The sequence below is a fragment of the Notolepis coatsorum genome, assembly GCF_963971535.1.
Source record: "Notolepis coatsorum genome assembly, chromosome: 12".
In the NCBI taxonomy this organism is placed as follows: domain Eukaryota; kingdom Metazoa; phylum Chordata; class Actinopteri; order Aulopiformes; family Paralepididae; genus Notolepis; species Notolepis coatsorum.
In genome coordinates this window covers 104,313,393-104,334,138 of record NC_140176.1, presented here as the reverse complement: position 1 = coordinate 104,334,138, position 20,746 = coordinate 104,313,393, and positions in this window count along the sequence as shown.

Sequence of the window (20,746 nt, the reverse complement as noted above, 5' to 3'; positions counted from 1 at the left end):
CGAGGTAGCCAGGTACACGCGACGAGTCGAGTGCAGCGCTTTCTTGCGTGCACGCGCTTCTGCTCACAAAAGCTTGGTTGCCCGGTGTGCAACCCCGTCCCATGAGCAACGCACCAACACCATGGAACTAATGACCAATTTTACAACGTTCCCTGTCAGAATAGTCAGTAATTTTATATAGTGCTAGCTAACGTTTCAACATACTTGTCTTGTTCCCCATCAGCACTGGCAAATGCACTATTACTAAACTAGTTACAGTAGGTTGCTAGCTACATCTGCTTCCACGTCTTGTGTTGAATGTTGGACTGGGACTTGACATGACATTACCAACATCTTTGAATATATATATATATATTTTTTTTTTATAGTTGACCAATGAGGTCAACAGGCTACTACCGGCAATCTATGTCTGTAATAATAATAATAATAATAATAATAAAACATAAAAAAATGTAATTACAAAAAAAATTATAATAATAATAATATGTTTTATCTTAGGGGGGCTAATATTACATTCAGCCCCCCTAAAAAGGGTCTAGAACCGGCACTGGCTTGCACACAGATGGTTATTTTTGAAAATGATTTTGTTTATGGAATTCATTCTTATATACGTATATAGAATTCATAAAAAAAAATCAGAGTTGATAACTTGACACTTTAGGGAGTACAATTAACACTCCCAAATAGTAAAAATGTAACTTTGAGCAGTGTTATTTATCTAATCCCCTTAGTGTTACTTTAACTCTGTTTTGGAGTTAAAGAAGGAACTGGCATAGTGTTAAATGTTTAACTATTTTACAAGTGTTAATTGGAGCTATATAAACCCTGAAAAAGTGTTGAAATCAACTCTGGGAGTTAATTCAACACTGGTCTTTTTGCTGTGGGCCGGTCCTTCAATGTGTCCAATAGACTGCTGCAGTCATTCTAGTCTGTAGTGGCCAGCGTCCTCTTCTATGCTGGGGGCGCTACATCAACTCAAGGGACACATGATGTAAACAAGACAAACGTCTTTCTCTGGTCTGCATCCCCTTAACAATTGTGTGTATTGAGCTGTACTGTATTGTACCCATTCTGCAATCTGTTAAATAAAGTTTTCATTCATTCATTCATTCGTTCAACAAACTGAACAAGCTGAGCTCTGTGGTGGGAGTCGAGCTGGTCAGACTAGAGGTGATGACAGAGAGGGGGATGAGAAGGAAGCTGGCTGCTATCTGTGTTATCGAGACATGCACTATATGGTACCTACTGCATTCTCGAAGTCAACTTCCTGCCTGTTGTTGCTACGCAACTGCAGCGTGGGGGGAAACTGCCCAGCCTGGTACATTGTGTACGGTTAATTTAGTGCAGAAACTGATGGTTAAAGCGGCAAATTAAAGACAATCAAGCGGAATTTTCTTCAGTCCTTCACAATGCCAAAGAGCTGCTGTGGTACGCGTTGTACTAATGACAAAAACAGAAATCCAAATCGCAAGTTTTATACCATCACGGAGGAAAAAGTGGCTGTGGCTAACTTTCGGCTAACTCGCTCTGCTGTTGTGGTTGTGGTAGCTACATGCTACGCTAACGTTAATCACATCATATCGAACCGATAGGAGCTTATTTTATCTAATCTTATATGGATGTTTGATCGGGTAGTGGCACACGTGGTACCACCACGTAAGATTAGATAAGATAAACTATCGGTTCGATATGATGTGATTAACGTTAGCTTAGCATGTAGCTACCACGACCACAACACCAGAGCTAGTTAGCCGAACGTTAGCCTCCGTGATGGTATAAAACTTGCGATTTGGATTTATGTGTTTTGTTTTGTTATTAGTACAAAACGTAACATAGCAGCTTCAATTTGGGTATTCGAGAGATGGCCATGTCTATGTGTTTTGTATGGACATTATGTCAAGTCAATCAGGGGGAGCTTCTTTGAATCATATCTCGCCTTAGAATCACCAGAAAGGCTTTCGAAATAGTGAAATGCCATGTTGGCCTCAATATTTTCAAAACAAATCGTATGAAAATGTTATGATATGAACAAGAATGTGATAAAACATGTAATAAAAACGGACCTCAACACATGCATTTGATACTAGAAATCCGTATGGCCCCCCTATGGCGGCGGTCTCGTGACATCAGAGTGTCTTCGAGAATATCACTATACTATCCACTACACTATCCTGGAGAATCCCTCCCCCACCCCTTCTATGAGGATAACCAGTAGGATAACATTGATGTGTGTGCAGTGAGTTTGGTGACACTACACTCTATAAGAGTGAAGATATTTAATGTTTTTTTCCAATACAAAATCCCCAGAATTATGAAAAAGCATTTTTTTCAAATCTAAGTGTTGTAGTATAACCAATAGGATACAATTGATGATGTGTGCAGTGATTTTGGTGACACTATACACTGTATGACGTGAAGTTATTGAATCTTTTTGCAGTGCCTCTTTTCGGTGTTGCACTTTTTAGACGATCCCTGGCTGCGCACTTGCCTCGTCAAGGCCGACTGCACATATAGATCAATTATTATTATTATTAAATGTACAGCTCTGAGGCCGGCTCGCCTCGTTTAGGTCAAAGTAAGGTTGTAGCTCATTGTCTACCTTACTACGATAGGAAAGAGGTGTCCTTTGTGTTTTAAAAACATTTCGCTTAAGAATTATTGACGCGGAAATTCGAATCTGTGAATATCTTTCTAACTTTACCTAAGTCTCCTGATTCCGATACAATAAAGCGAGTCTTCATCACAAATCATATTCTCAAAATAATCTGATCGGCAGATATTATTGCTGGCGGACCTATTTCGGTCTGCGAGCCGCCTATTGCCGACCACTGCACTGAACTAGGATATCTGTATAACGTGCGTTTAGACAACACTGCTTGGGACAGACCACACATGCTATTTCCATATTATTAGGCTATTACTTCACATAAAATATCATGTCTAAATGAAATGCACAAAACAAAAAATGTATGTATCATAACGTTACCCTGGTATAGATCTGTATGCATGTATTTATGTATTTATTCATAACGTTATACATATTCGTTAACGTTAGATCGTGCATGGCTTTTACATTGAAAAATGTACTTGTCACGTGGTTCCGTTCTCCATTCTTCACATCAAAAACGAAAAACGAACTATCAAAACATACACGGCCCATTATTGACTCCTTTTTTTCATTTGATTCTGATACCAAAATACGAAAAACAGCTCTGTATTTCAGTTTTTCCCCGTTTTTTCGATTTTGGTTTCAAACGGAAATAGGAAACACCTCGTATTTCATTTTTTTTTTCGTTTTTCCTTTTGAAACGAAAAACGAACTATCAAAACGTACACGGACCGACATGCTAGGTCCTTTGGTAGTGCAATACACTGTTACTGTTACTATACTATTTTTAAAGTGACCTTTCCTTTGTGGCCATAAGTGTGGGCGTGTGCAGCATGAGTGTGTGCTTGCTCATGTTAAAGTGGCTGATAGTGTGCGAGCGTGTACAGCGTGCGTGTTGTGTGTGTGCTCATGTGTGCTTGTGTGTGGAGAGTTCAGTGTTCTGTGGCACTCAGTGTTCAGTGTTCAAGGCTCTGATGGCCTGGGGGAAGAAGCTGAGCCGAAGCCTCTCTGTCCTAGTAGCTGGGGTTCGCAGTAGAGTTGTTCCGATACCGATACTAGTATCGGAAATGCCGCCGATACTGCCTAAAATGCTAGTATCGGTATCGGCGAGTACACGTAAATTCTAGCCTCCGATCCCATGATGTAATTTATCTCCTGCCGAGTCCTGCGGAGAGTGAGGATTATAAAATGAACATGTTTTAAAGTGTGATGCTGTGTCATTTTAACAGCAGATACACTTTCTTAAATTCCATTGTCCCCGACAGTGCGGTGTGACGGGGAGCTCGGACGGGAATCGGGATGTGTTTGGCTGGTGTTATGATAGCATTAGCTGGAAAGATAGCTAGTTGGAACAACATCCGCTTTTAACGTTACATCAAATCAGATGATCGCCTGTCCGTTCTCCAGGACCTAACACTGTCCGTGACCGTCTATCAACAATAATGCACCCACGGTGAATTGTATTTAAGTTAAGTAGCTACGGACTAGCGTTAGCTGACTATTACTAACGTTATCTTAATGTCGATGCGGGAAGGCGAGCTAGGTCAGTTAGCTTAGCTTGATAACGTTACCGTGTCTAAAGTTGGTGCTATTCACATAATCCAGCAATAATGGCTGCAGACCTGCAAGCGAAGTACAGCAAGTGCCAAAGGATAAGAGTCTGAGGCGGAGTTTCAAAAGAGAATGTTGAATATTTATTTTGCATCAAAAATCACAACATGAACATGCCACTAGCTTACAGACTGAATAGGGTATATCTGCAGAGCCACTGAGTAGCGAGTGCAACACCGTTTAATGTCCGTGTGGATCATTGGAGTAGGGTATATCTGCAGTGCTGCAGCCCATACTCATTGATTAATGATACTAATACAAATCTATACAATCACCTGTTGTTGAATAAATACCATACGTTCTAGTTATTACTAAAAAACAGTATAACAGTATCTAAAAAAAAAAAAAAAAAAAAAGTATAATTTATATATTTAAAAAAAAAAAAAAATGTATGCACTGGTATCGGATAAATATCGGTATCGGCTGATACCCAAAGCTTAGGTATCGGAATCGGATCGGAAAGGGAAAAATGGTATCGGAACATCTCTAGTTCGCAGGCGTCTGCCTGATCTCAGCAGCTGGAACAGGCTGTTGTTGGGGTGGTGAGGGTCTTTCATTATTCTGCAGGCTCTGGATTTGCACCTCTTGTTGTATAGAACCTCAAGTCAAGTCAAGTCAAGAGTTTTAATTGTCACGGCATACAAGTATACAATGAAATGCGGGTGGTCTTGCCCGCGACGATGTGCAATACAGTGGTACAACATATAATAAAATCCAATACAAATACAGTGGTACAACATATAATAGAATCCAATAAAAAAACAACATTGTGCAATAACAGGTAACAGGTAACATGGTGTGACATCTCGGTATCTGTACATAGTATTTACAGAGCATATAGGACATGCTAGGTAGCTTTAGTAGTGCAATACACTGTTCCTGTTGTTATACTAATTTAAAGTGGCCTTTCCTCTTGGCCATAAGTGTGCGTGTGTGCGGCATGAGTGTGTGCCCGCTCGTGTTAAAGTGTTAAAGTGGCTGCTAGTGTGTGAGCGTGCACAGCGTGCGTGTCGTGTGTGTGCTCGTGTGTGCTTGTGTGTGGATAGTTCAGTTTCTGTGGCACTCAATGTTCATTGTTCAAGGCTCTGATGGCCTGGGGGAAGAAGCTGAGCCTAAGCCTCTCCGTCCTAGTAGCTGGGGTTCGCAGGCGTCTGCCTGACCTCAGCAGCTGGAACAGGCTGTTATTGGGGTGGTGGGGGTCTTTCATTATTCTGCAGGCTCTGGATTTGCACCTCTTGTTGTATAGAACCTGCAGGGGAGGTAGCGCAATACCCGTGGTACGCTCGGCTGAGCGCACCACTCTCTGTAGGGCCTTCTTGTCCTGTGCCGTGCTGTTTCCATACCAGGCAGTGATGTTTCCGGTCAAGATGCTCTCTACAGCTCCTGAGTAGAAGGACTGGAGTATCTTCCCCGATACTCTGAACTTCCTTAACTGTCTCAGGTGGTAGAGGCGCTGCTTCGCTTTCTTTACTACTGTGTCTATGTGTGTTGACCATGTCAGATCCTCTGAGATGTGGACCCCCAGGTACTTAAAGCTGCTCACCCTGTCCACGGTAGTCCCGTTAATCATCAGTGGTGTGTGTGTCTCCTGCTGTCCTCTCCTATAATCCACGATCAGCTCCTTGGTTTTACCAATGTTCAGGAGCAGGCTGTTGTCCTGGCACCAGCGTTCCAGTACCTCAACCTCCTCCCGGTAGGCCTTCTCGTCGTTGTCCGAGATCAGCCCCACCACCACCGTGTCGTCTGCGAACTTCACTATGGAGTTGGAGCTGAACTTGGCCACACAATCGTGCGTGTAGAGTGAGTACAGCAGGGGGCTTAGAACACAGCCCTGGGGGGACCCGATGCTCAGGGTGATGGTGTTGGAGGTCTGACCCCCCACCCTGACCCCCTGGGGTCTTTCACTCAGAAAGTCCAGTACCCAGGCGCTCAGGGCGGAGCTCAGACCTAGCTCGATCAGCTTGTCCACCAGTCTGGTGGGGACTATGGTGTTGAACGCTGAGCTGTAGTCAATGAACAACAGTCTCACATAGCCCCCCTTCTGACGGTCAAGGTGGGAGAGAGTGCTGTGCAGTACCTGGGAGACCGCGTCGTCAGTGGACCTGTTTGTCCTGTATGCAAATTGCATAGGGTCCATATCACTGGGGAGGGAGGCACAAATGTGGTCCTTGACCAGCCTCTCGAAACATTTCATGACGACAGAGGTGAGTGCCACCGGTCTGTAGTCATTTGGACATGTTGGGGAGGGTTTCTTCGGTACAGGGATGATGGTAGACATCTTGAAGCAGGCAGGGACCACTGACTCCGCCAGGGATTGATTAAATATGGCGGTGAACACCGGGGCAAGCTGGTTGGCACAGGACTTAAGTATGCGTTCTGTTATACCATCTGGGCCAGCAGCCTTCCTGGTGTTCACCTGCATAAATGCTCTTCTCACACTGTGTTCCGACAACGAGAGAGCGCCCCCGCCCCCCCCGCGGTTGCCCCCCCCCTCCACAACAGCCGGTGCGCCAGTGACGTCACTAGCCAGAGGACTAGCGGCGACACTGTCTACACCGAACCGAGCGTAGAAGGAGTTGAGTTTGTCCGCGAGAGAGGCGTCATCGCTCCCCATTGAGGGGGCGCTGACTTTGTAGTCAGTTATTGTCTTCAGTCCCCGCCACAAGCCTCTTGTGTCGTTTTGTGCCATTTGTGTCTCCAGTTTATCAGCATATGTCCTCTTAGCAAGTTTAACAGCCTTGCGCAGAGTGTAGACTGAAGCCTTGTACTCTTCCATATTTCCTGACTCTCTGCCCAGGTTATAAGCCGTGGTGCGTGAGTTCAGGGCTGCTCTAATAGTGCTGTCCACCCAAGGTTTCTGGTTTGGGAAAACCCGCACCCTTTTCGTGAGGACAATACCGTCAGCTACTGTTGTTATGTAGCTCACAACGGTATCAGCGTACTCGCTGACGTCACTGGCGCTTCCTTTAAACATGTCCCAGTCCGTGTCTGCGAGCGCATCCTGGAGGGTGGCCTCTGATTCGTCAGACCACTTTTTTGTCTCACGTGACACGACAGCGGCACGTGATCTTTGTTTGTATGCAGGGATTAAAAAAATGGAGTCGTGATCGCTCGCGCTTGCAGCACCCATCAATGGCGGAGCCGCTACAGCTTTGTAGCCGGCTCTGAACGGGGTGTAACAATGGTCGAGTGTGTTCCTCCCCCTCGTGGAGCAGGCGATGTGCTGAAAAAAGGACGGCATCACTTTCTTCAGATTCGCCTGGTTGAAATCACCAGCCACTATCATCGCGGCTTCCGGATGCTTGATCTGTTGTCTGTTGAGGTGGTCGTGTAATTCCCCCAGCGCTTTGCCAGTATTTGCCTGTGGGGGGATATATACGACGGACATGATGACCGCGGTAAACTCACGGGGTAGGTGGAACGGACGGCACAGGATTGAGAGATGTTCCATATCTGGGGAGCATGAACTTGAGAGGACATGTACTTCTTTGGGATTAACCCAGAGATTGTTCGTGAGGATGCAGACCCCACCTCCAATGCTCTTTCCAGAGGCTGCCGTGCGATCTGCTCTCAGGACGGTGAAGTTGTCCGATGGAGAGACGCTGTTGTCCGGCGTCGCTGGCTTGAGCCATGTCTCCGTGAAACACATGATGTTAACGTCTCATCTCCCGTTGGAATCGGACCCTCGCTCTCAAGTCGTCCATCCTTCCCTCCAACAAACGTGCATTCGCCAGAAAGATGGATGGAATTGCTGGACGGTAAGCAGATCTTTTTAATCTAAGCCTGATACCTCCTCGTCTTCCTCTATGCCTCTTTCTGCCGTTTCCTTTGTTGCAGAAGGACTGGAGTATCTTCCTAGATACTCTGAACTTCTTTAACTGTCTCAGGTGGTAGAGGCGCTGCTTCGCCTTTTTTACGACTGAGTCTATGTGTGTTGACCATGTCAGATCCTCTGATATGTGGACCCCCAGGTACTTAAAGCTGCTCACTCTGTCCACGGTAGCCCCGTTTATCCTCAGTGGTGTGTGTGTCTCCTGCTGTCCTCTCCTATAATCCACGATCAGCTCCTTAGTTTTACCAATGTTCAGGAGCAGGCTGTTGTCCTGGCACCAGCGTTCCAGTACCTCAACCTCCTCCCGGTAGGCCTTTTCGTCGTTGTCCGAGATCAGCCCCACCACCACCGTGTCGTCTGCAAACTTCACTATGGAGTTGGAGCTGAACTTGGCCACACAATCGTGTGTGTAGAGTGAGTACAGCAGGGGGCTCAGAACACAAATGCGTTACGAGCATGTGGCTTGGTTTGGGCGGAAGGAGCAACGTCACATAATTTTGGACAATTGGCCATACCCATTCCAAATGCGTTCCGCGGTCCATGGTCGTCACGCAAACCCACGATAATGTTGCCGTCTCTCTCTGTCAAATTTCTCAGTTCTTCGCTTGATATAATTAATACAAATGTCCAATATAACGGAATTCGTTAGCTCATAAAAATGTGATTATAACAGACCGTTGTTTATTAATGTCGGGCGACTGCCCACAGACACCTATTTGATTTAAAGTGGGCAGCAGCACGAGTCTCGGGACTTATTTTATTTGGAATATAATGACTTTATACGCAAAAGTAGCCTAGTTTTAAGTAAAAATATTATAAATCTACATGCCTTGATGATGTCATTCTTTTGTTTTGTTGTCATTCTTTTGCCTATCAATTGTTTTTAAGCTCAATAAACTCTGACCGGAATTTCTCTCATTTGACCGGTAGATTGAAATCTACCGGACACTGAGGCCGGCAACAATTTTTTCTAACGGAAACCCTGCTACCGAGTATCGAATCAAGTGAGATACAAAAAAAAAAAAAAAAAAATACGTTTTTTTTTTAACTTTTTTTTTAATTTTTTTTTTACTTTTTTTTTCCATGTCAACGTTCACACGCACAATATATGCTTACCTAGGATTTGACTTGATTCAACAACAAAGCAGTCTGAGCAATGGCAAGCCGAAAACTGTCGAAATTATAGTTATTTGAAGTTTGGATATTTTTTTTCACGACTGAGGTAGGTAAATTAAATTTCTTGAGACTAAAGTACCGAAAAAAGGTACCGTTGGGTACCGGTATCGATTCACAGGTACTGGTATCGGTTCAAATGTGAAAGGTACCCATCCCTAGTCGTCAGTGGACCTGTTTGTCCTGTATGCAAATTGCATAGGGTCCATATCACTGGGGAGGGAGGCACAAATGTGATCCTTGACCAGCCTCTCGAAACATTTCATGGCCACAGAGGTGAGTGCCACCGGTCTGTAGTCATTGAGACATGTTGGGGAGGGTTTCTTCTGTACCGGGATGATGGTAGACATCTTGAAGCAGGCAGGGACCACTGACTCCTCCAGGGATTGATTAAATATGGCGGTGAACACAGGGGCTAGCTGGTTGGCACAGGACTTAAGTATGCGTCCTGTTATACCATCTGGGCCAGCCACTTTCCTGGTGTTCACCTGCATAAATGCTCTTCTCACACTGTGTTCCGACAACGAGAGAGCGTCCCCCCCCCCCCCCCCCCCTCCACAACAGCCGGCATGCCAGTGACGTCACTAGCCGTTGAGCTAGCGGCGCCACTGTCTACACCAAACCGAGCGTAGAAAGAGTTGAGTTTGTCCGCGAGAGAGGTGTTGTCGCTCCCCATTGAGGGGGCGCTGACTTTGTAGTCAGTTATTGTCCTCAGTCGCCGCCATAAGCCTCTTGTGTCGTTTTGTGCCATTTGTGTCTCCAGTTTATCAGCATATGTCCGTTTTGCAAGTTTTACAGCCTTGCGCAGTGTATAGACTGTAGCCTTGTACTCCTCCATGTTTCCTGACTCTCTGCCAGGCACGTGCACACATAGAGGCCAAGGGGTGCCTGAGCACCTGCCTTTTTGAGCCTCATCAAAAAAGTGCCATTTAAAAAAAAAAAAAAAAAAAGATTTTTTTTTTTTTTTTTTTTTTTTACTGTTACGCATATAGACTGCCTTTCCAACTGAAAAATGTCACGATAGAATAAAAATATTAGGTAAAGAGAGAGAGATGCCCCATATTCCATTGCAGTTTGCACGGCCTCCTCAGCATGCCTCTCCGCGGACCTATATATTTTATGCATAGCGTGGGTGGTGATGATGATCATGATAGAAACCGCTGTTGAATGCTGGTATTACACTCATTGAGGGACACAAAGAAGTCAAGTCTGATGGGATTTGGGAATCTCAAATACAAATCGGGATTGGAATAAAAAATGCATTTATATTAAACAATACAGAATATACAGCACTTCTTGGGGTCTGTAGGGTAAGCACTTATTCCCTCCCCCCTGAACATTTATGGAGATGTATGGGCCTTTTAAGTCGGTGATAAAAGTGTCTTTCAAGGATAAGTGAGCTCCTGCACTGATTATTATAGTTCAATATTCAATATTTGATCACCAAAACCCCCCAAAAAGCATAAAAAGGGGCCCCCCGCCCGAAAAGGGCCCTTAAAAATCGCGCTTGCGCACTACGCGCGCTCGCTTAATATATACACACAAGTGTAGTGCCCTTTTCAGCCTTTGAGCACCTGCCCCTCTAAAGTCCTGTGCACGTCCCTGCTCTCTGCCCAGGTTGTCTTTGCCAATTGGGAAATGTAGCTGGTTTCCCTCCCAACAGTAAGAAGTTGTTATCAAAAATAGGGGTATCTATGTGCCATTTTGTGTTCCACTGTCCCGTTTCGGCAATATATTTCCAGACGTAAATTGAATGTGCTATAATTGGGCCGAATTTAGTACGGCAAAAGCTTTGGAATAGACCAGAAAAGAGGATATCTTTGAGTGTATATGGAGATACAATGTGCCTCTCCATATTCACCCATGGTATGTCAGAATCATTATTGAACCATCTTAGCAACGGTCTGAGCATAAAAGAAAAATAGTACTGTTCGAAATTGGGAACCGATAGCCCTCCTGCTTTCCTACTGGTTTGGAGTGTGGAATTGCTGATTCGTGGATGTTGTTCACGCCATATAAATTTGAATACTGGTCCCTGTAGCTTCTCCCAAAATCCTGGAGGTGGCGGTAAATGAATCATGCTTACCAGAAAATGTATCTTAGGGAGAATATGGGTCTTGACTACTGAAAGCCTAACTGAAAGTGGGATTAATAATAGTGACCAACGGTTTAACTCGTCAGATATTACCTTCTTAAGGCTTTTGTAATTTTTTGACACAATTTTGTCAATGGATGGGTATATATCTATACCTAAAGAACCCACTGGTATTTCTGTATGTAGTTGGGGACTACTTGCTGCTGTATTTAGGGGAAGTAAAATTGATTTATTCAAGTTGATCTTGTAACCTGAAATAAAACTAAATTTAATAGTGTCTAAGACTACAGGTAGTGACCGTGGTGTATTGTCAAGAAATAATAACAGATCGTCTGCGTACAGACACATTTTATGGTAAGTGTTATTTACTATTATGGGTTTTATTTCGGCACAATTTCAAATTTTTTGGGCCAAGGGTTCAAGAGATAACGCAAATAATAATGCGGAGGCGGGGCAACCCTGCCTAATGCTACATCTGATAGGGAAGGGTGTGGAACACTGATTGGATGTGATAACCATGGCCGTTGGATTTTGATATAAGATTTTGAGCATATTTATAAATGTGTCTCCAAATGCCATATTCTTCATGGTGTGCCATACAGATAAAGCCGGTAAAAGTCATGGAACCACTGTTTGGGGGCCGTTTGGGCACTGTATCAACGGTAACAATGACCAGCGGGGGCGTTCTCATACAGCTGGTGACGCGCCGGCTTTTTGTTCATTCATTCGAAAGCTCGAGTTCCATTCAGTTCCATTACAGCTGGTGACTTCATTCATAGGATGCTACAACATCCTACAGTATGTCTACAGACTGCACGATTAGAATGTTGCTGAATTAAAGAATGAATAAGTTAAACGTGTAAATTCAGCAGTCAAAGTGTATATATTAAAACGTGTCAAATATAACTTCATTAGACGGCCGACGTATGGCTCTCTTGTCCATTCATTTCATCAGAAGAAAGCGTTAGTGTAATGCTTCTTGTTAACAATAAGTTTGTGTACGCAATGTTGCTGAATAAAATAATTAAACCGTTAAGACCTGTCGCTCTCATACAGCTGGTGACAACTGCCCAACGCGCCGGCTTTTTGTTCATTCATTGGAGGAGCCCCGCATTCAGTTTGATTACAGCTGGTGACTTCATTCATACAGGACGTCTACAGACTGTATGAATTAATGTTGCTGAATTAAATAATGAATAAGTTAAACGTGTCAATTCAGCAGTCAAAGTGTACCGTATAAATCTAACTAATGGATATATAATGGATATTTTATTTATCTGGCGCCGTGGTCTCATGGCTAGTCCTCATGCCTCTCACGCGGACGACCCGCGTTCGAATCCCCCTTTTTCAAATGTTTTACTTCTTCTAACGTTTTACTTCTTTCATGTCAGTTCATTACATTTCATTTATTAATGTCCAATATTGTCCAATGTGCCAAAAATGTCAGATTCAAACAGACGAAAATGGGGCATTTTCTCCTGGTAAGGGGGGGGGGGGGGGGGGGGGGATACGCGTCTATACTTTCCGTAGCCTCATTTCTGGCGAACGCTCTCTGGTTGGCCGACGACAGTTTCTACACTGGTCAGTCAGTGGCCAATCAGAGAGCGTTCGCCAGAAATGCGGCAACGGAAAGTATGCTGCCTCTTGGCGGGACTCTGGGGGCCGACCGAGAGAGAGAGAGAGAGAGAGACACAGGGAGGGGAAGAGAGCGAGAAAGAGTGCACTCTTCAGTCAGACCTGAAGTTTACCTTTAACCGATATTTAAGTGATGTCTTATGCAGCTGAAGTTTAAATATGAAATACTTTGTCTTTTGCTCTTCTGTGAGAAATGAGAGATCCGAGCTTGAGCGTTTGAAGATGCGTGCATGCAGGAACCGACGCAAACGAACACACACACAAAACGCACACGCACACACGCAACCATTGATCCACTACGCTACCGTCAGTGTGCAGACTCACACACACACACACGATTTTTGTCATCATAATGCTACATGGCCCGACTAGATCTGTGACTCCGTTGAGATACAAATGAATTATCCAGCAAATAAAAACGAACGCTTATAAAAACGATTTAATAGGCTAAACTTCGTTGTTTTAAATTATTTGCTTTACACTGTTTATTGTATTCGATTTTTGGATGGATTGGTTGGATTCTTATTATATATTATTACTATTGTATTATGCACACAATTTCATTTTATAAATAATAAAAAAAATATATATTAGAAAAGCAGGATTTGAACACGGGTCGTCCGGTTCAGAGGAATGTGCACAAACCATTAGACCACGGTACCAGACAAAATACATTCATTATATATCCATCAATGGACAAGAGACCTGTGTTTCTAATATATTTTTTTTTATTATTTATAAAATGAAATAAGAGTTCTAAATGGCTAATTTTATTTTAAATCATTTTATTTTCAAGTACAGTACAGTAACCATCAGAACAGCAGTTGTCAGTCAAGTCAAGAGTTCAGAATTGTATTAAAACACACACACACAAATTACAAGATACAAGGTTACACGTTAACTGGCTTTACTGGCTGCCCTGGAGATTCTATTGTTAAACATTGTTGACCCTTATTTACCACTTTGACCTCCATTATTTGCTATGACTAGTCGCAACACTTTTGCCAAGCCAGCTATGAGATTGTTACATACATCCACTGTTAGTTTATTGCGCCAGAAAAACCTTATGGCCGCTACTAAAGCATCTTTTGTGAAAGGTTTCGCGTCTCTGCGAATGTAGTCTTTCAGCATGTGCCACACAATTTCAATGGGGTTCAAATCTGGAGATTCAGCGGGCGTTTTGACCCAATTGATCCCCTCTGCTTCAATGCAAACTCTGGCAGCGCTGTGTTTGGGGTCGTTATCCTGGAAGAAACGGTGGCTCTTCCCAAATGTTGCTCGTATGTAAGGACCGGCGGCTGCTTTGATGATCGATTCCTCAAAAAAGACCCGGTCCATTATTCCATCGAAAATGACAAGCGGGCCTGCACCCATCTTGGAAATCGCTCCCCAAACATGCACTTTCAATGGATGTTTAGGTGCAGGTTTACCTTGACGGTAGCCTTTTTTCGTAAAGCTTTGTCTTGCAAAGTGTTCGAGTGCGACAGTGCTTTCATCTGTAAATATGACGTCATGCCACGTTTCACATGTATCGATCCACTGTTGCGCCTGTAGATAGATAGAGAGAGATAGATAGATAGATAGATAGATAGATAGATAGATAGATAGATAGATAGATAGATAGATAGATAGATAGATAGATAGATAGATGGATGGATGGATGGATAGATGGATAGATAGATAGATAGATAGATAGATAGAATAGTTTATTAATTTAGGATGGAATAACATATATACATTTGAACACAAGATGAACAGGTATACATATCACCATTTACCAATAGGATTAAAAATAAACACAATAAAGCCATAGGCATTGTGTCAGGATGTGTATGTGTGGTATAAAAAGAAAAACAAACCTGTGCGAGTCTTAATTATTTATTTTTGTCTTGGATCATTGGCCAGAACTTAGTTTGACCATATTTCCAGCCGAGACCCCTGTGTGCTCTGCGGATGGCAGTCAGGCTGAGATGAATACCCAAATCGTCTTCGATGCGCTTCTGGATTTGCCTTGCAACCATGCAATTGCGGGCCTTTGTCAAGTTGTCAATGGCAACCAGGACATTGCTATGGAAAGGGAAGAGAAAGAAAGTGGAAATGAATTAACTGAGAGTTAATGAACCGTCAGAATGAACAGAATATTGCACCGAGGGCGGGATCCACCATTTATTCACATTCACAATATCGTTCTTATTTAGAAACGGCAACATATTATTTCACAATATGTTAATACCATAGAACTATATACTGTACTCACTCAGACAGTTTACGTGGAGCACGGCGTCGTGGTATTTTCCGTTTGTAATGCCATTCAATAGTGCCCGGAGTAACGCAGATTCCTAACGATGCAAGATGTTGCCTAATGCGTCTCGTAGACATGCCCTGGGATCGTAACTGACGCACATCTTGAGAATGTTGTTTGTTGATTTTAGTCATTTGCACACTGACAACAGACCGTTCGAAAGTTCAAGATGATACAACACTTTATATAGAGGAGGGTCTACCCCACCCCTAGCCCCCTCCCATACTTCCAGACAGGTTTGATTTACCCTTTCAATACATACATTGTCTATCATAACTTTCACTGTTATGTCACTATTGCCTCAATATAGTTATAATTTCACTCAATATAGAATATCATATTGCACTCAATATAGGGGACATTCCAGAATTGGAGGACATTTTCAGTCCCACCCATGAAATTCCAAACAATCCATGCACAAAATACTAAAACATGCACTTGTTATGTAAATTATACTTGTCCTGAGACTAAATGTAAATATGGTTGTGGAAAAAGTGGTTCCAAAATATTATTTAAAATACCAAATAGCTCTTGAACACCCCCTAAAATGCCAATTTTCTCTTGTCCCACCTTCTTGATGACCAACTTGCATGTCCAATATAACATTTAAATATATGTTTTAAATATACTTATTTGGTATTAGATTGTTGATATATGTCTCTTGTAATTATAAAAACAATTTGTTTATTCATCATTTGGAGAGCCTGACACAAGCCATCATGTGTGACACCACAAGCAAGCAATGTATGTACAGTATGGGGGATGTGAGAACTGCAGCAACAATACCTATACACTCACAAGCCACTACAGGTTTAACCTATTGTAAATGTAATAGTTTGCATGATTAAATGCATAATGTATTTGAACAAATATTTGAAATTAAATACTGAAATTAGTAAAAAGAAAGATGTGACTATTGAAAAGTTGGGCACGATCGATTTCAAAGTTGCTTAAATTAATATAAGTGAAGTCTTATCTGAAATTGAATCAGTATTCAGTAAGGGTTGCGGCAAACATAGCACACAACAAATAAAACGTATCATAAAAAGTGTACCTTTGATGCCTGAGCTGGACGAATCCAATTATTTGATGGTTTAATACATGTTTTTATGAAATACATAACAGAAAATTATCAAATAAAGGGTCAATTTTTCAAAAGTATTGATGCCTAATGGTTCATTTAGTTTGTATTTACTTTTCTAGTTTAAGTTGATTCAATTAAAGAAATTGTCATTGTTTGTTTTTCAATATTGTTCACTCAATATAGAATATCATATTGCACTCAATATAGAATTAAATTATAATTTACTCTGGAATAATACATTTAAAATACACAGGGTCAAAGCAGAAATCAGTATTTAACAATGCAATTGTATTTGCTTGAAACAGGCATATCCTTTGCGACGCAAGGCAGGCCCCCTCCCCCAATGTACATGAGTCAAGTCGCGCACACAAAAATGCGCTGTACCCATTTGTTGTGAGCTGCACTCGACTCGTCGCATGTACAGTACCCAGGGGTGCAGTCGTAATATGGGCCAAGGCCAAACGCCACGTGCACGCACGCTCCCGCGCGCACGCGCATACATGTATCTCTCCTCTTTCATAAGTCGGAGCTGGGGACGAGACGGGCGGTTTTTTGTCACATAACACACGCCCAACACTCCACGCACACACACACACACACACACACACACACACACACACACACACACACAGTCTAGGTGATAAGTGCCGGCCGGCACTTATCACCTAGACCAGGGGTTCCCAACCTTTTTTCCCCCAGGGACCCCCAAACATCTCTGATGAAATTCCTGGACCCCCCTCCTAATAAAATACCATAAAATACCTTTTTTTTGTCATTTTAATACTTTTTTTGTCATTTTAATAACAAACTGCTTATACACAGGCATATGCATCATAATTAGACCCACTATGCTTCTTTGACTTGTGCCTTCAATCAACAAATCTCATCTTGCACCATATATTTCAAAATGTTGGCCAATATTCAAATCCTGTATTCATCCTCTCAAATCAGGCCCTAATGGTGAACGGTTTGCATTTATGTTGAATGAAGTAAGAATCCACTGCAGTAAAAATATCCTCACCTCGAATGGTGGTAGTAAGGTTGACTGACATGAGAATGTCCTGCTTCAGATCCTCATTTTCGATATACTGCACATAAACGATGAGCACAGCCTTGTCTGCGACAGTTGTAGTTTCATCAAGTTGTATGGCAAATGGACCCTTTCTAAGCTTTTCTGACAGCTGCTGCTCGCAATCACTTGACATCTTATCAATTCGGTCTTTCACTACATTGTTCTAGAGTGGTACTGATTTTAGTTTATCCGCCACCTGTGGGCCGCACAGTTTCTAAACCATTTTGATGCAGGCTGGTTTGATGAGCTGCTCGCCAATATTGTGCGGTTTCTTTGCTTTTGCAATTAAAAGCGAACACTCAAAGGAGGCTTCGGTAGCCTTCTGTAAATCACTGCCACCCCTGCTCCACGCTACTCTAACATCAACAGGCTTGTTCGCCTTGAGAGACTGTTCTTTCCTCCGAAAAAAGTCCGGATCCTTCCCAACGGTTTCTGGGTGCTTAGACGCCTGATGTCTCTTCAGCTTGCTGGGCTTCAGGCTCGAGTTTGCCAACTTTTCTCCACAAATCACACACTCAGGTCGTTGGTCTGGTCCCTCAGTGAAGCCCATGGTGATGTAATTTTCGCGATTGCTGTAGGTCCTAACTTTTTTTGCAGATGAGCTGCCGTCATCTCCTTTTCGTTTGTCACACATTTTCGCCTCTGGCGGCTGACTGCAGACGAGCCGAGAAAGTTAACTAGCGTGCTAGGCTAGCTACGGAAAGTGATACAGTCAACTGATTCGCGTTTTAGCGGCTACCCGGTAGCCTACTGTTAACGTTCAAAAATCATGTCTAGATGTTTATTTATTTATCTTTATTTTGTATTGTAGTGGAGAGACTATTCATGCTTCTGATGATAAAAATATGCCAATTAAAAAAAAAGAAAAAAAAAAATCATCTGTGGTCTGACCCCAGGTTGGGAATCACTGACCAAGACTTTGCATAATAATAGGATGCGCGCAATTCTGCTTCAGTGACGAAGCCCAAACGTTGTTTGACCTAGGGCTGGGCGATATGACCAAAAACGTTATCGCGATAAAATTATTTTCATATAACTCGATATCGATAATTATCGTCGATATAATGTCTGTCAAGTTTAATTAACTTATTATGCCCGGCGCCGATGGACTTGTTTTTCTGCTGCGAATGTCTCGAGTTGATGTCGTCATCAGTCCGCGCACGTTAGCAGTTAGCCAGAGCGAGACAATCCCATGACAATGTACTAGTAAATATCCCTAAAATACTCTGTTCCGCCCCAATAAATTGCAACGACGTCCACCGTATACCACACACTACTATAACCGTGGCATCAGAATTCACGCCACATACATACTCGGCACGTAAATATATAAAATTGCGCCGTGCAAGCTAATTATCCTAGCCACGCATGTATCCAAATGTCCTAAATATCCCTAAAATACTCTGTTCCGCCCGAATACATTGCAATGACGTCCACCGTATACCACACACTACTATAACCGTGGCATCAGAATTCACGCCACACACATACTCGGCACGTAAATATATATAATAATGCCGTGCAAGCTAATGAGTCCTAAACCAAAACAGTGGCGCATCTGGAGCTGTGGTGCGTAAGCACGTCACGTCATCACGTAAAGCACGTCACGTCATCACGTAACGTTGGTTGTTGTTAGTGAGTGTGTTGAGCCGAGGCTGAGCGGAGCCAAACTTGGAAAATCGATATATCGAAACTTTGCGACCACGTTTCATGTTTATTTCGAGGAAATAATTTATCGCGATATTTATCGTTATCGTTTTATCGCCCAGCCCTAGTTTGACCGTGTATGCCCAGCACTGCACCCCTGACAGTACCTGGCTACCTGCATAAGCATAACAATAGCGTATGGAATGCAACCCATTTCATGGTATTCACATTCACAGGTTTGGTGTGAATGGTGCTCTGCCTGAGTCAGACCATCGTTCACACACCAAACCTGAGGGGCAGGGGGCAGGGCCGAGCAGCACAGTGGGTCACTGCTTCCTGGTCTATGAGGGCTGATTTTTGTTTCTCCTACCCAGACTTCGTGGCAGAGCGCCGAAGGGTTTTCCACCACCCAGCTCGTGGCCAGGACCCAGGAGCTCGGTTGGGCACCTTCCGCCAGGGCAGTGGCAGTGTCACCGACTACGTGCTGGAGTTCAGACTGGCCGCAACGGAGAGCGGTTGGAACGATCAAGCGCTTCGTCTCACCTTCCTGAGGGGGCTCAACGATGCAGTAAGAGACCAGCTCGCAACCCAGGAGGAGCCCGATTCTCTCGAGGGCCTGATCAGCCTCGCTATCCGCATCGACGGACGCCTCCGGGAGAGAAGGCGTGAGCGAGCACGACTGGGACCCCCAGACGTTCCCCAGACCCCCCGTCCTCGTGACCGTTCTGCTGACCGTCCTGCCCCCTCCGTGGACCGTCCAGTCCCCTCCGTGACTGGTGGGTTTTTTCCCTCCCGAGCTGTGACCGAGGAGGAACCCATGCAGCTGGGACGCACCCGCCTTAGCCCGGCCGAACGGGAGTCCAGGCTCAGGTCCGGCCTTTGCCTCTACTGCGGCCGGGATGGACACCGTGTCTCCAATTACCCTACCCGGCCAAGAAGACCAGGCTCGCCGGGACCCCGGGAGATCCTGGTGAGCCGTTTTTCCTGTTCCCACACCCGTGCACCACCTAACCGTCTGACGAGCGTCACCCTAGCCTGGGCGGACCAGCGGGCGACGGTGGGTGCACTCATTGACTCTGGTGCTGATGGGAGTTTCCTGGACCCGGGCCAACATTCCGCTTGAGGACCTCGAGAGGCCCTTGGAGGTCTTCGCGCTGGATCATCGCCGCCTGGCTGACATCACTCTACGCACCTGTCCCGTCCTCCTCACTGTGGCTGGTAACCACGTTGAGAGACTCCAGTTTTTTATTACCAGATCCCCTCTTGTCCCGGTAGTCCTGGGTCGGCCCTGGCTCGCGCTGCATGAGCCCCACATCGCCTGGTCCTCCGGCACCATCAGGGGGTGGAGCCCCTCCTGTCATGCCCAGTGTCTTCAGGTGCCGTCCAGTCCTTCGCCCCGGGGTTCCCTTTGTGTCCCTGTCTCTAGCCCCCTCTCCGGGCCTCTGTCTCCGGCCTCCCTCGCCGGTTCCCTGTCCCTTTCTCCGGCCCCCCTCACCGGGTCCCTGTCCCCGTCTCCAGCCTCCCTCACCGGTCCTCTGTCCCCGTCTCCGGTCCCCCTCTCCGGGCCTCTGTCTCTGTCCCCCTCTCCGGTGCCCCTGGTCACCGGCTTCCTTCGGTCCCATCCGGGCAAGCCGGGGCAGGGTGGGTCGCCGGGTGGCTCCCGTGGAGGGGGGGGTACTGTGAGGAT